The sequence below is a fragment of the Electrophorus electricus genome, chromosome 11 (genome assembly GCF_013358815.1).
Source record: "Electrophorus electricus isolate fEleEle1 chromosome 11, fEleEle1.pri, whole genome shotgun sequence".
In the NCBI taxonomy this organism is placed as follows: Eukaryota; Metazoa; Chordata; class Actinopteri; order Gymnotiformes; family Gymnotidae; genus Electrophorus; species Electrophorus electricus.
Genome location: NC_049545.1, coordinates 20,716,962 through 20,729,713, shown reverse-complemented (window position 1 = coordinate 20,729,713; position 12,752 = coordinate 20,716,962). Strand labels below are relative to the sequence as shown.

General features: G+C 42.9%; 1 non-coding gene across 1 annotated transcript; it reads left to right on the top strand.

Annotated features, from left to right (window-relative positions):
* Positions 1-10,358: 10,358 nt before the first annotated feature.
* Positions 10,359-10,429, top strand: trnag-gcc. The gene has a single exon. It is a non-coding gene; the product is annotated as a tRNA-Gly (tRNA).
* The last annotated feature ends 2,323 nt before the right edge of the window (positions 10,430-12,752 follow it).

The following is a 12,752-nucleotide window of genomic DNA, read 5'->3' as shown; positions in this document are numbered from 1 at the left end:
AACAAAACTTAAATCACATGTAGTGCACCTGCTTATTAAAATAGACTCAAACTCTTCTAAAGGACTGTAGTTATCATTTATTTTCTCAGGTTTTGAGCACCACTTTAACGGACACTGACATTATCCCCTAATAATAACTCACTTGCATCTAACATTTTATAAAGAAAGCAAGCGGGTGAAGTCAGCTATTGAAATCTATTGCCGCATGCCATTCAAACATGAACTCAACTTCAAAATAATTTGTGTGACCCAAGTGCAAATCTGAAATATGTCAGCTGTCATTTCTAACTCTTAGTGAAACTGTGCTGGCATTACAGTCGAAGACTACAGTTTGAGCACACTGTGACACTTGTCATGCCCTCAGAAACTGACTGAAAGGCCTGAAAAATTGTCTCCCCTAAAGACTGCCAGAGGCTATTTTAAGCTTCACATCATGTACGATTGTATTTAACTTGATGCTCCTGCAGTATGACCTCACACAAAATGCACAGCCTAATCAAAACCAGCTGTCCCCTGAGGAGACTAAGGAATGTCAATGCTGGACACAAACTCCACTAAGCAGCACAGGGTTTATTTACTGTATGGCATGCTGTAGACTGCTAATAAGAAAGTAGCCCATTATCATTCAGTGCAACAGCTATAATTTCCTTAAAACTGTTAGAGTAAAAGGGGGAAACGACATATCTACAGAGGCTACAGTCCAGTTTTTCAGCCTCTACATCTGGATCCATAGGGTGGTCCTCTGGATCAATAGGGTGGTCCTCTGGATCCATAGGGTGGTCCTCTGGATCAATAGGGTGGTCCTCTGGATCCATAGGGTGGTCTTCTGGTTAGGACACACCACTGTTTGCAGAGAAAACCACAGGACTAGAGGGAGGGGACATAGCATGACTAGAGGGAGGGGACATAACAGTACAGGACGAGAGCGAGGGGACACAGCAGGACAGCGGGATGAAGCCAAGCTTCAGAGTGGCTCACTCAGCAGGCAAGCAAAAGGTAGCCCACTGAAGAAAAAAAGAAAAAAGAAAAAAACTCTCTGCCACAATACGTCAGGAAACCTTCCTGCAAGTGGCAGACATGCGAATGAATGTTTTAATGAAGTTTGGCCTACAGTGAGTTCGCTGTGCCTCTTGACTCTCATAACTATAGTTGACGCATGTTTATGTCCAGTGCGCGTGCAGCTTAGACTCGGTCATGCTCTAGAGTACGAGCAAAATCCGCCCGCTAATATGAGTCCAGGTAAACAAGTCCAACAATGAGCAGAGACTCTCTCCTCTCTTTGTGTAATTGGGAGTAGAGGTACGGATGCATTTCACGTGCCACTGAGTCCTGGTTTCTTTGGGAATTAAGCGGATTACGTGGATGCTGTCCGGATTTGGCCAGACAGACACCCTCTAGTGATGGTTCGAGCTGTGGCTTCACCCAGCATCCTCTGCTGCATGGCGCAGGAATCTCTGCAATAGAGGCCTGGAATACTTAAAAGATTATCCCATAAGGCGGAAGATCAGACGGGATGTGCTAAACTGCATGTGAATGATGTCTGCATGTGACTGTGTGTGATATTTAACTCCTGTTCTGGTGCTACAGCTCAGCTCTGCATTACAACTCTGACCGTTTTACAAATAAAACCGTTCCACCAGGCGACACAAATTAGTGAATTACATTTATGGCATTTACATTTATATTTAGCTCTTATACAAAAGGAGTTACAATTAAGTCAGAATACAAGTGGAGAAATTGAGGGTTAATTGCCTTTGCTCATGGGCCCAGCAGTGGCAACTTTGTAGTGGTGAGGCCTGAACTGGAAACCTTCCAGTTACTAGTCAAGTACCTTAACCACTGAGCTCCCACTGCATTTAGTCCTAAAGGTATGTAGTTGCGCCATGATGAACAGGTCTGCACTGATAAAGAACAATTTTCTGGGTGACCAGAGATATGCACCTCAGATGAAATAATTATCGGGCACCAGCAAACTGAGGGCACGAACACCCAGAAGGCTAAACTGCTCTCGGCTAATGGAACATCAAACTCATTAAAGTGCTGTTTTGCCGCGTGAGCTCTTTGGGTGATTAACCTTAATAAAGTCGCGGTTCGAGAATGGAAGCACATCAATTCGTGACAAACATCTACAACCTTAAGTTTGCATTAATTCCCATCAACAGTTAACTCGCTGCACCGCTCAACAAGACGAAACCGCGCATAGGAGTTTGCCAGCATCCAGCTCCCCGGCTGTGACGCAGGAAGCACTTGGCGCCAGCCTAACATCGCACACGCAGGCAGACGAGCCCGTTTTCATCCCGACATCCTGCTCCTCTGTGAAGTGCCGCCTGAAGTAAACGTGCCGTCAAGGTCACTCCTTAAGCTGACGAGTGTTTCCCGCGAGCAATCAGGCACACTCCAGTCTCTGCGTGAATCCAAGGTTACGCATGCTGGAGAGACACTTGGCTATTCTGTTTTGGTCCCCCCACCCCCCCGCCCTTTCCATGAGTGATCTTGAACTCTGACTCAGAAAGCGTCACGAGAACGAGACCTTCAGGTGAAGGTGTCACTCACTACACGGCTCAGTGTTACTCCCGAGATGACAATTAGGTACTTCTAATCAGTAATCAGTATATTAAAATGGTGCGCAACAAAGAAGGAGAAAGGAATATTGTAAATACATGGCCACAGTTAAATATTTCATATTTGTATATAATTGTTTGGGTTTTTTTCACGTTTGTTTAGTGACCAAAATTTCCTCAGTGCCCATAAAAAGTAAAAGCATATTTAAGATTTAAACTTTGAAATAAATTGTGATTTATGGAAGAAGCTAAGGACTTGTTAATGTGTACCAACTAAAGCAAGCCCTTAACTGCAGCATTACGATACCTTGGTTAAGTGGAAAGATCTGAGCTATTTCTGGCACACATTATGATCCAATTTAGCAACCATTTGCATCACAAAGCTGCCATATGACTGTATTAGTGGCCCATATCAGCTTCATCCACTAATTACAAGCACCAGATCCTCTTTTGGACATGCTTTTTAGGTTATTACTGGGGATCTGAAACATCCTCTCACCTTAGCCATTTAAAGCCTGTTCAAAGTACAAAAAACTCATTACATTTCTTGTTTTTTGAACACTCTGTCAGTATAATACTTGATACAAAGCAATGCATGACACAAAACAGCTATCAACATTGTTGTGTAAAAATATAATCACGTCAAAATAATTTTTCAAAGCCTGTTACAATATTTTAACAATGTCTAAACAAAGATACACCTGCATCTCCAGAAAATAAACTTCTAAACTGCAGTGGGAGCAGATTATTACTTAACATCTCATAAACCTCAACACTAGAAACACTTGGCCCATTAAATTTAAATGTGGTTTGGGCCTAAATTCTGAACTTATGGAGACAGCATGTACAACACAAGTACCTGGAGACAGGGAGTACACCATGGTTGCCTGGAGACAGGGTGTACAACACAAGTACCTGGAGACAGGGAGTACACCATGGTTGCCTGGAGACAGGGTGTACAGCACGGTTGCCTGGAGACAGGGTGTGCAACACAGTGCCTGGAGACAGGGTGTACAGCACGGTTGCCTGGAGACAGGGTGTACAGCACGGTTGCCTGGAGACAGGGTGTGCAGCACAGTGCCTGGAGACAGGGAGTACACCATGGTTGCCTGGAGACAGGGTGTACAGCACGGTTGCCTGGAGACAGGGTGTACAGCACGGTTGCCTGGAGACAGGGTGTTCAGTTGCCTGGAGACAGAGTGTACAGTATGGGTGTCTGGAGACAGGCTGTATAACAAGGCTGCCTAGACACGAGGCATAGAGCATGGGCGCCTGGAGCATGGCATTCACCACCTCACTGGTCAGAGCTACAAGGAAAGTATTCAAATAAATTATGAAAATAAGGTACCTAAATTAACCATGAACAAAGTGGTTGAAAACATCCAGTGCTGCTTCTATGATCAACATTTTCATAGATACTGTCCAGAAAGCTGGAATTAGGGAGAAGATTATGGAGTTTTTATGGAGTTCTTTTTGACAAACATGCAAAACTCTCAGTCTGAATGAGGGATCCCAAACATGTCTGCGCTCGTGGCTTCAAACATGAGACTAAAATATATGCTGACAAGCTCTTAATGAGTGTAGGGAGTGCTCCGAGAATGCCAGCAAATGGAAAACAGGACCTCCCGGCCTCTCTTCTTTGGTCCTCACTCTGGTGCCAACTGGAGGCTGATCTCACTGACTGGAAGTGAATTATGTGAACCAATAGGATCATTTTAGTTTTTATACACACACACACACACACACACACAAGCAAAAGACAGTAATGTTTTTTCATTATTTAAATTTCCTTCAACCATTATAAACATAGCGAGGAAAAAAAATTGCCAAATGTATAAGGTTAGATGCAATTTTTACCCTCCATTCAGTTTCAAGCCACTTCATTTACAATTTGAAATCCTCAACGTGTTTTTCTCTTGAGGGCCGGCTGCGGATGCAGAATGAGAATGTGAGTGAAAGAGAGGGAATCTGAACACCTGGTACTTGATTTTCCTCCCGAACACGCCATGTAGGATGGCTAAAATAAAAATAAAAAAATGTAAAAAAAAAATTTGGAGGAAGTAAGGAATAACAAATAAGACTCAGGTGGCTTATTCGGGGATGGATAGGTGTTGGAACGACACAAGTTCTGTTGGAGCTGAAGTATATGACTATGAAGAGAGTACAGCAATAGCAGATCCGCTTACCCCAAGCGTTCGCTTGCCTCACCATCCAAAGCCTGCGTCCTTTCATGCTGCGGACCCCTTGTGGACCACTGTGCATGAGGCTTTTAGGACTTTTTAATGCAGGAGGAGATGGAGGAATTGAAGACTGCACAAGGTCAACTGTCCTGTTCTCAACAGCATGCAACAGCTTCCCGCGCATAACATGCTTGTCCCCTCTCCATGCCTGTCCATCCTATCCGTATCGTATAAGGGTTCTTGTCTATAAGGTCACTAGCTGAAAATATTTTTTTCTTTATCTGAGAATAAATAAATCCCAACTCTGCCATGCAGCCACTTTTGGGTCCTTGCGCGAGGCCCCTAACTGTCCCGGCTCCAGTGGGCACCGTATGATGGCTGACCCTGTGCTCTGACCCCAGCTTTCAAAGAAATTGAGATACGCGAAGAGTAGCATTTCATTGCACTGTACACATGTATATGTATATATTTCAAAATAAAGGAATTCCATGTGGCCTAGATCTTTTCATCTTCTTTTTTGGTTTATATATATATATATATATATATATATATATATATATATATATATATATATATATATATATATATATATATATATATATGCATAATAGGGAGATGGAGAGATTCTCACCCAACTTATACTGGATTATAGTACATACATGTTAATCTTCAGGGCTTCTGGTTTTCTGCTGTTATGTGACCCAGTTCCTAGAGAGCTATGTGTGAGGGAAACAGGGAGAAAAATGAGAAGGTTTCCTCTCTCTCTCTCTTTCTCTCACTCTCTCTTTCTCTCTCTCTCTCTCTCTCTCTTTCTCTCTCTCTCTCCCCCCCCCATTCTCCATATGCTCAATCTACCCCAGCTGTGGCAGGCACAGGTCCTCCTTTTGAATAAGAAGATTAGTCATTTGAAACCAGGCAGGTGCTTCTCTTGTGCTGCACTGATACCCTCCTGAAAGGGCTGTCCTGTACTCTGGAGAAGCAGCACATCTTACAAATGTTCAGCCTTCCTCCTTTCACCTGAAGGTGGCGTGGTAGAGGATTTTGTAGAGTAATGTTGAAAAGATGAAAAAAAAAAACCTTTGAATGAATATGTATTATTGGCCATGACTAAAGATAGTCTCTGGTGTTGCTGGTCGGGGCTCCTGTGCTGCTGGGCGGGGCTCCTGTGCTGCTGGGCGGGGCTCTGATGCTGCTTGGCGTGGTAGGAGTCATGCAGTACAAAAGCAAGACACAGAGAAGTGACTGAACCATCAAAATCCTGAAAGTGAGAGAGAGAGAGAGAGAGAGAGAGAGAGAGAGAGAGAGAGAGAGACATTATAGTGATAACTAATGCCAAAAATATGGGCTAACTGTATTGTTTTACAAAGACTGTAAACATTGTAAAACAGCATGAGAAAAGTACACTGCACTATGGTTATCAGTGTTTAAGTACATAAAGATTATCAGTGATTATCAGCGATCAGCTATTGCACTTTGTGTCATTCGTGAGAACTTTCATATTGAGTTGGCCTTGGTTCATTTCAAAGAGAAAACATTCCAAAATTTTCAAAATGATCAGTAAGCCCAGGACAACATTAATCAACATATTAAAAATAAAGACTGGTACTGCCCAGTAATTATTTATCATACTAAAATACTTATACCTGTCACTGGCATCAAAATTATATATATATATATATATATATATATATATATATATATATATATATATATATATATATATATATATATATTTTAGGAATATCAGGGGTGAGGAATAGTGAACTTTAACATTACTAGACTTCAATATATTACTTTTTATTATAAGAGGATGTCAGTGGTAATAAACAGACAGAAAGCGCCGAGAGCAAACCACTGACAGGCACTAGTTAGCCTTGCTGCTGTGTCTAACATAGCTTTTCAGAATGCCCTCAATCTGCACCCTCCCTTTGATGAAGTCGAGTCAGAGCTCAGCGCCAGACCACACAGGTAGCAAACTAGTCACAGCCATCAGCTTTTCTTAATTCAGGTTACAATATTTCCAACTCTCAACAGACTACAGCTGAAGGCATCCACAGACTAGACCTCCTGTGTCCAATTTACCAATAAACTGAACATGAGCGATGGTGGCTTCAGCAAGAGAGCAGTGACGTGATTGTGACCGCGCGGCTGAAATGATGAAAGGAAATGAGGTCATAGCTTCAGCAGTCATGGGTCAGGATAAGCCCACAATGACCGCTTGCAATGTGAAGTGGTGAAATGCACAAAAGAGTGCTTTGCTGTTCCCCTTACAGAGACACCACAGCGGAGGTGCCCAATAAATGAAACACTTCATTCTGTGGGATATGTGTGTGTGAGAGAGAGAAAGAGAGAGAGAGAGAGAGAGAGAGAGAGAGAGAGAGAGAGAGAGAGAGAGAGAGACAGATACCCTGAGAGAAATGATTTTGCTGAAAGAGAGTTACTGTGCAGATCCTCTGAGACTAGGATGGAGGTGAGTGTGTAAGAGAGGAAGTGTGACATGAGGAAAGATGAGAATGGTGAACTTTGCATGTGTGGGGATTTGGTGCTCTGCCAATGTTCTAAGAGGCGCACAGAGAGGGGCACACATGAGCTCGCACTACACCACTGGGGAGCAAGACACTCAGCCAGTGTGTGTGTGTGTGTGTGTGTGTGTGTGTGTGTGTGTGTGTGTGTGTGTGTGTGTGTGTGTGTCTGTGTGTGTGTGTGTGTGTGTGTGTGTGTGTGTGTGTGTGTGTGTGTGTGTGAGAGAGAGAGAGAGAGAGAGTGATTACAATTTGACAAATGGCTGTTTGAAGGTGTTTGTCTAGATCTGTCTGAGGTAAAAGAGGATTCCAGAATGTAGTTGTAATGTTTAAAAAGTCAAGTCCAACTTCTAGAAATGTAAGGCTCTGCTGAATACTAATAATGATGGAAAACAGAATCCTCTGAGAACAGTCTTTTGACAATTCAATACTCATGCTAATTTAACTGAGAACTGGTTGATAATAAACATAACTCATAATGAATAAACTGCCCAAAGCAGCCAGGTCTACAACAGTTATCAACAGAGCTGACATCCCAGTGGTTTGAAAAGTGGAAAAGAGAAAACTATTGTTATATTACCAAATAATGTGAAAACTGCTTCTGAACAACTTAAAGGTCTCATAAGCAGCAAAGGATGGATAACACAGAGTTTCATGGAGAGGTCAAAATGATACATGGTCACAGTGTTAATTGCCGGGGACCACTGACAATATGTATGGGGGGGCACTCTCCATGTGGTGGGTTTCAGAACAAGCAGTCAGGCCTAAATCTATCCAGAGAAGAGAGGAAGGTTAAAATGCACCCAGAGAGAATGTGTCTGTGTTCCGCGGAACAAGACTGCCCATACATACGCTCGTCTATAGAGACAGACTGCGCCTCTCTCTAGAGAACAAGTAGGTTTTGTGCTGCTGGGTAATCTTTGAGCACAGCAGACAAAAGCACTGAGGCTGCCATTGACGTTCCGCTCATACGCTGACATATCTTCTTTCTCTGCCTCCGACACTTCCTCTCCGAGCGTTTTCCCGCCTTGAGCGCGGCACTTTACTGCTGGGTGTTATGTTGTGAGTGATTGTTTCATTCATGTTTGTGCTCGACATTGGACTGGAATACCACTGTGACTACGCTGTGCGCACGCAGCGCATGGCGGTTAAGTGAGAGTGGTTCAGCCTTAGCGCAAGGAATGATGACTGATCATGAATTGAACTTTCTCTCGATCTGGGACTCCGATGCAACGTTAAAGTTCCTGGTCGTACAGACACTGAAATGAAAGGGATGTAGTTTTCTCAATAAGGGAGCGATTAAATCATATGCTCATTCCAAATATATACAAACACAAGGACTTGCGTGAATTTTAAACATAGAAATTATAATATAATAAAATATAATTGCATTATTACATATAAAAATAAATATTTGATATTATAAAACCTTTGGTGCAGACATCCAAACAGTGTTCCACTGAAACCAGCTCAACCTGTTTTGTAGATGAATAACCCTAAACATGAATGATAATAAAATAAAATAAAAGTTCTGCATCTGTCCACATTTACGACACAGCAAAGTCTCTCCTGACTTTTTTGCTTAAGTAATATTGTACCCCTTCTATTAAATATTTCGCATTAACCACCAAAGTATAAACAATATAGGCTACCCAAGCACTGCATGCCTGTTCAGTCGGCAATGTAAATTCATGTCCGGTTTAAATATTCCATGAATATTTCATAAACACCCAACATATCCAAGGACTTCAAGTGGTCTCTCTTAGCATCGCTTAAACCTCTTTGTGTCCCCGGCGGCCCTAGAAATCCGGCTCATGTGTCACTGTAGCTGCAAGCTGGGCCAGCAACGCATTTCTGCAGCAGGAGGCGCAGCGGAGGATGTTAGAGCGGCTCGTGGGCGCTTGTGTACCGCGTGCAGTGGCAAACTCGAGGTGTCTGGCGTGAGGGATGGGGGCACATTTACTTTGACTCTGTCTTCTATTAGCATCAGAGTTTTTCAGCGAGGTTCCATTCTCCGTTGTCACGATTTCAGTTGTCAGCACTATTTGACTCCATTTCTCTCTCTCTCTCTCTCTCTCTCTCTCTCTCTCTCTCTCTCTCTCTCTCTCTCTCTCTCTCTCTCTCTCTCTCTCTCTCTCTCTGTGTGTGTGTGTGTGTACCTATGATTCTGTTCCCTTCAGTGTTAATGCTTACATCTCTCTCTCTCTCTCTCTCTCTCTCTCTCTCTCTCTCTCTCTCTCTCTCTCTCTCTCTCTCTCTCTCTCTCTCTCTCTGTGTGTGTGTGTACCTATGATTCTGTTCCCTTCAGTGTTAATGCTTACATCTCTCTCTCTCTCGCTCTCTACCTTAGTAGAAGTATTTTCGCTTACTGACTGAGTTGTTGAAGCAGGCGGAAGGAGTTTCTAGTTTAAATTCTTATTTGGTGCTATTTAAATTTAAATTCCTTAGTGATAGGAATGCACCTACTGCTTGTATTCACAATCTACCGGATATCCGTGTGGTTTGGGGGAAAACACGAGTACGTTAACTAGCTAAAGCTTTGCTTCATGTGACTATGTGTCCTTGTGTAATTTATTACAATAATAAACTAAATGAAAGGGTGCAAGAACGCTCTGGCATAATGCATAGTTATGAAGTTACTGATTGTTTTATTTGGAGTGTTATGTCGTTTAGCCAGATAGCAATGGAACTATGCACAGAGAGAGAGAGAGAGAGAGAGAGAGAGAGAGAGAGAGAGAGAGAGAGAGAGAGAGAGAGAGAGCTGATATAATTAATGAAGATGATCGATAGAACTTCAGCAGGAAGTTTGCGTTGTGGACAATAAAGACAATATATCTGCTCTCTTCTAAACTCAACACTGCTGACATGCTAGTTACCTAGTGCTTAGTTTAGTAATTTTGCGAGTGGCACTTTGTTTTGCTGCAGGTGTACACGTGCCGCTTAATATGTAAAAATAGGTGAAATATGTCAATCCCCCGGACTAGTCCTTGATTAGAATGACTAACCGATAGATGTGAGCTCTATCTGAATCCTGACATTGTAATGTAGTCACTAAAGAGTACATGTGCCTTTAAAACACCGTTTCTGACGTCCAAGCATTGGTGGTTCAGTGGTAGAATTCTCGCCTGCCACGCGGGAGGCCCGGGTTCGATTCCCGGCCAATGCAAGACTTCTTTTTCACCTCGTTGTCCGAATCTTTTATGGTCTAAAAATATGGGAATTTATAGTTACGAAGACAAAAAGGTTGAAAAAGAACAAGAAAAGCTGTAAAAAGGAAAGTTGAAAAGCAGGGGAGTAGATATTGTAAATTGTAACCGAGTCAAGGTCCTGAAGGAAAGTTTATGTGCACTCACAGCCGGGGGAGGGACAAGTGAAAAGATACAGTCTTGCACGGCTTGGCTGCACAGTAACGTTACAAAAAGCTCGGTTTGCTGAACCACACACACACACACACACACATATATATATATAGGTGCATGTTACAGGTTTATGAAATTTCTCCTAATACATTTAAAGGCATTTAAAAATTCAATTTTCAAATGAATTTTCATGTTTCTTACTTTAGTTAAATTTTTCACTGAAAGCTTAAAAGTGGACTTTATGAAATAAATTATGTGATTTTGAGGGGAAAATTACGCAAAGTTAAATACTTAAAATATGCATTAGAAGGTAACATACCCCATGCAACCCTAGATCTTACAAAACTGGTCAGGTGAGGAACTCCAGAGGCAGTTTTGGTGAACGGACCAACACAATCATCATTTCAATTTAGCTAACTGTACATTGCTTGATAGCTGTGGAAAAGTGGTGGTGGTGGTGTGTGAGAGAATAAAGCACAACTAGACCACAGGCAATAATCACATAAACATTTGTACATGCGTGTGCATGTGAGTGTGAATATGCGGCGGTGCCTGTAATGGCGTTTGTATGAGAGCGCTGCTCCACTGGAAACTTACATCCACACCTGCCTTAACTGTCCCCGTTAATGTAGATAAATGTATGATGTCCTGAAAAACAGATCAATGCGCCCCACCTGCTATCTCACCTAACACTATTAGTGCGCTGATGTGCAGATTTCATCATGTTAGGAGAGTGTGCTGAAAGACTCGCTGAACAGCACCTGTGCTTTTCGTCAGTGGGGGGAAGAAACGGTATCACTGGAAGTCTGACTAAAAACCACATTTTATCATAAATTTTAAATCAATTCAGGTTTACGCACGGCAGGAAATATAGTTAGGACGCAAATTTCACACTGCTGGTAGAAAGTAGAAAGAATAGAGCAGAAAGAACAGGCGGATGAATATCAGAGTATGTGACCAGGCTGGACAAACTACTCCCGCTGGCAGTGATCCTGAAGTTAGGGCGCGTGTGGCAGACGACCCCAGCCAAAGAGCATCGTCTCTGTGCCAGTGCCCATGTACCTCACGGTGGTCCTGTGTGGTGTGGTGGAAATCTTCCTGGACAGGTTAGAGAAACAATACAATGATTGCAGCAATTGTTCCGCTATGAACTGACTCTCCGGCAAGGGTAAGAAAAGAGAAATAAAGTTTATCCAAAGCCTCGGCCTGAGGGTGTCCCAGTTACGCACACGAGCGTCTCTAAGGGACAGGCACATGGCGGGTGTAAGGGAGAGGGCAAGTTCCCCCCTCTCTCAGTCATCTTTATACTGTTCATCCACAGCAGAGAGAAAACAACTTCCTACCAGGGATTGTTTTGCCCTGTTGCCTCGATCTTCCCAGCACCAGTGTCAGGAACCCTGGGTGGGTCAGATAATGCGCAAGGTCGGGGTCAGAGAGTCGAGAGGAAGCGCCTGTAACATCTTAACTTACTGCACAAACTGTTCAAGAGGTTGATTAATGATAAATTTTCCATTACGGTGGTTAGAACAACAGGGCTGTAAGGCAGTGGGAGGCTGGTTTGGTATGAATACATACACAATGCTACATATTATCTTCTGTGAGCAGCGTGTTGGGGCTCTTTCTGGATCTTGAGTGGATTTTTATCTCACCAGACTGGTCTGTGTTAAGTATGTGCAAATGTGACGACGACACTATTGGGTAAATGGCCAGAGGTTCGCTCTTTTTCGATATGAAACGGAGAAAAGTCCCATATGCTAGTGAAACTCAGCTCAGTTTTTTGGGCTTCTGAAAGAAACCTTCTGGTAAGCTGGATATGAACGCAGATGGATGTGGGGTTTGGTCTGACTGGCCGGACCTCAACGACATGTGAAACTGGGCCGGGGTCAGTGTACAGGTGACGCATGTGGACTCCAAGCCGGTGTGTGTCACAGAGTGTGTAGTAAAGGATGTTAGTGTCAGTTTGAGCATGACTGTAACAGAGGAGGAAACATAGCTTGTAATTTATATCTCTAGACACAGAACAGATAATATGCGAGGACTGATCATCTGTTTTGCACAGTACAGTGTCTGTATACAGGATTTGTTTAATAAAATCCCAGATGTTTGAGGTGTGTATTTAGAATATGCATT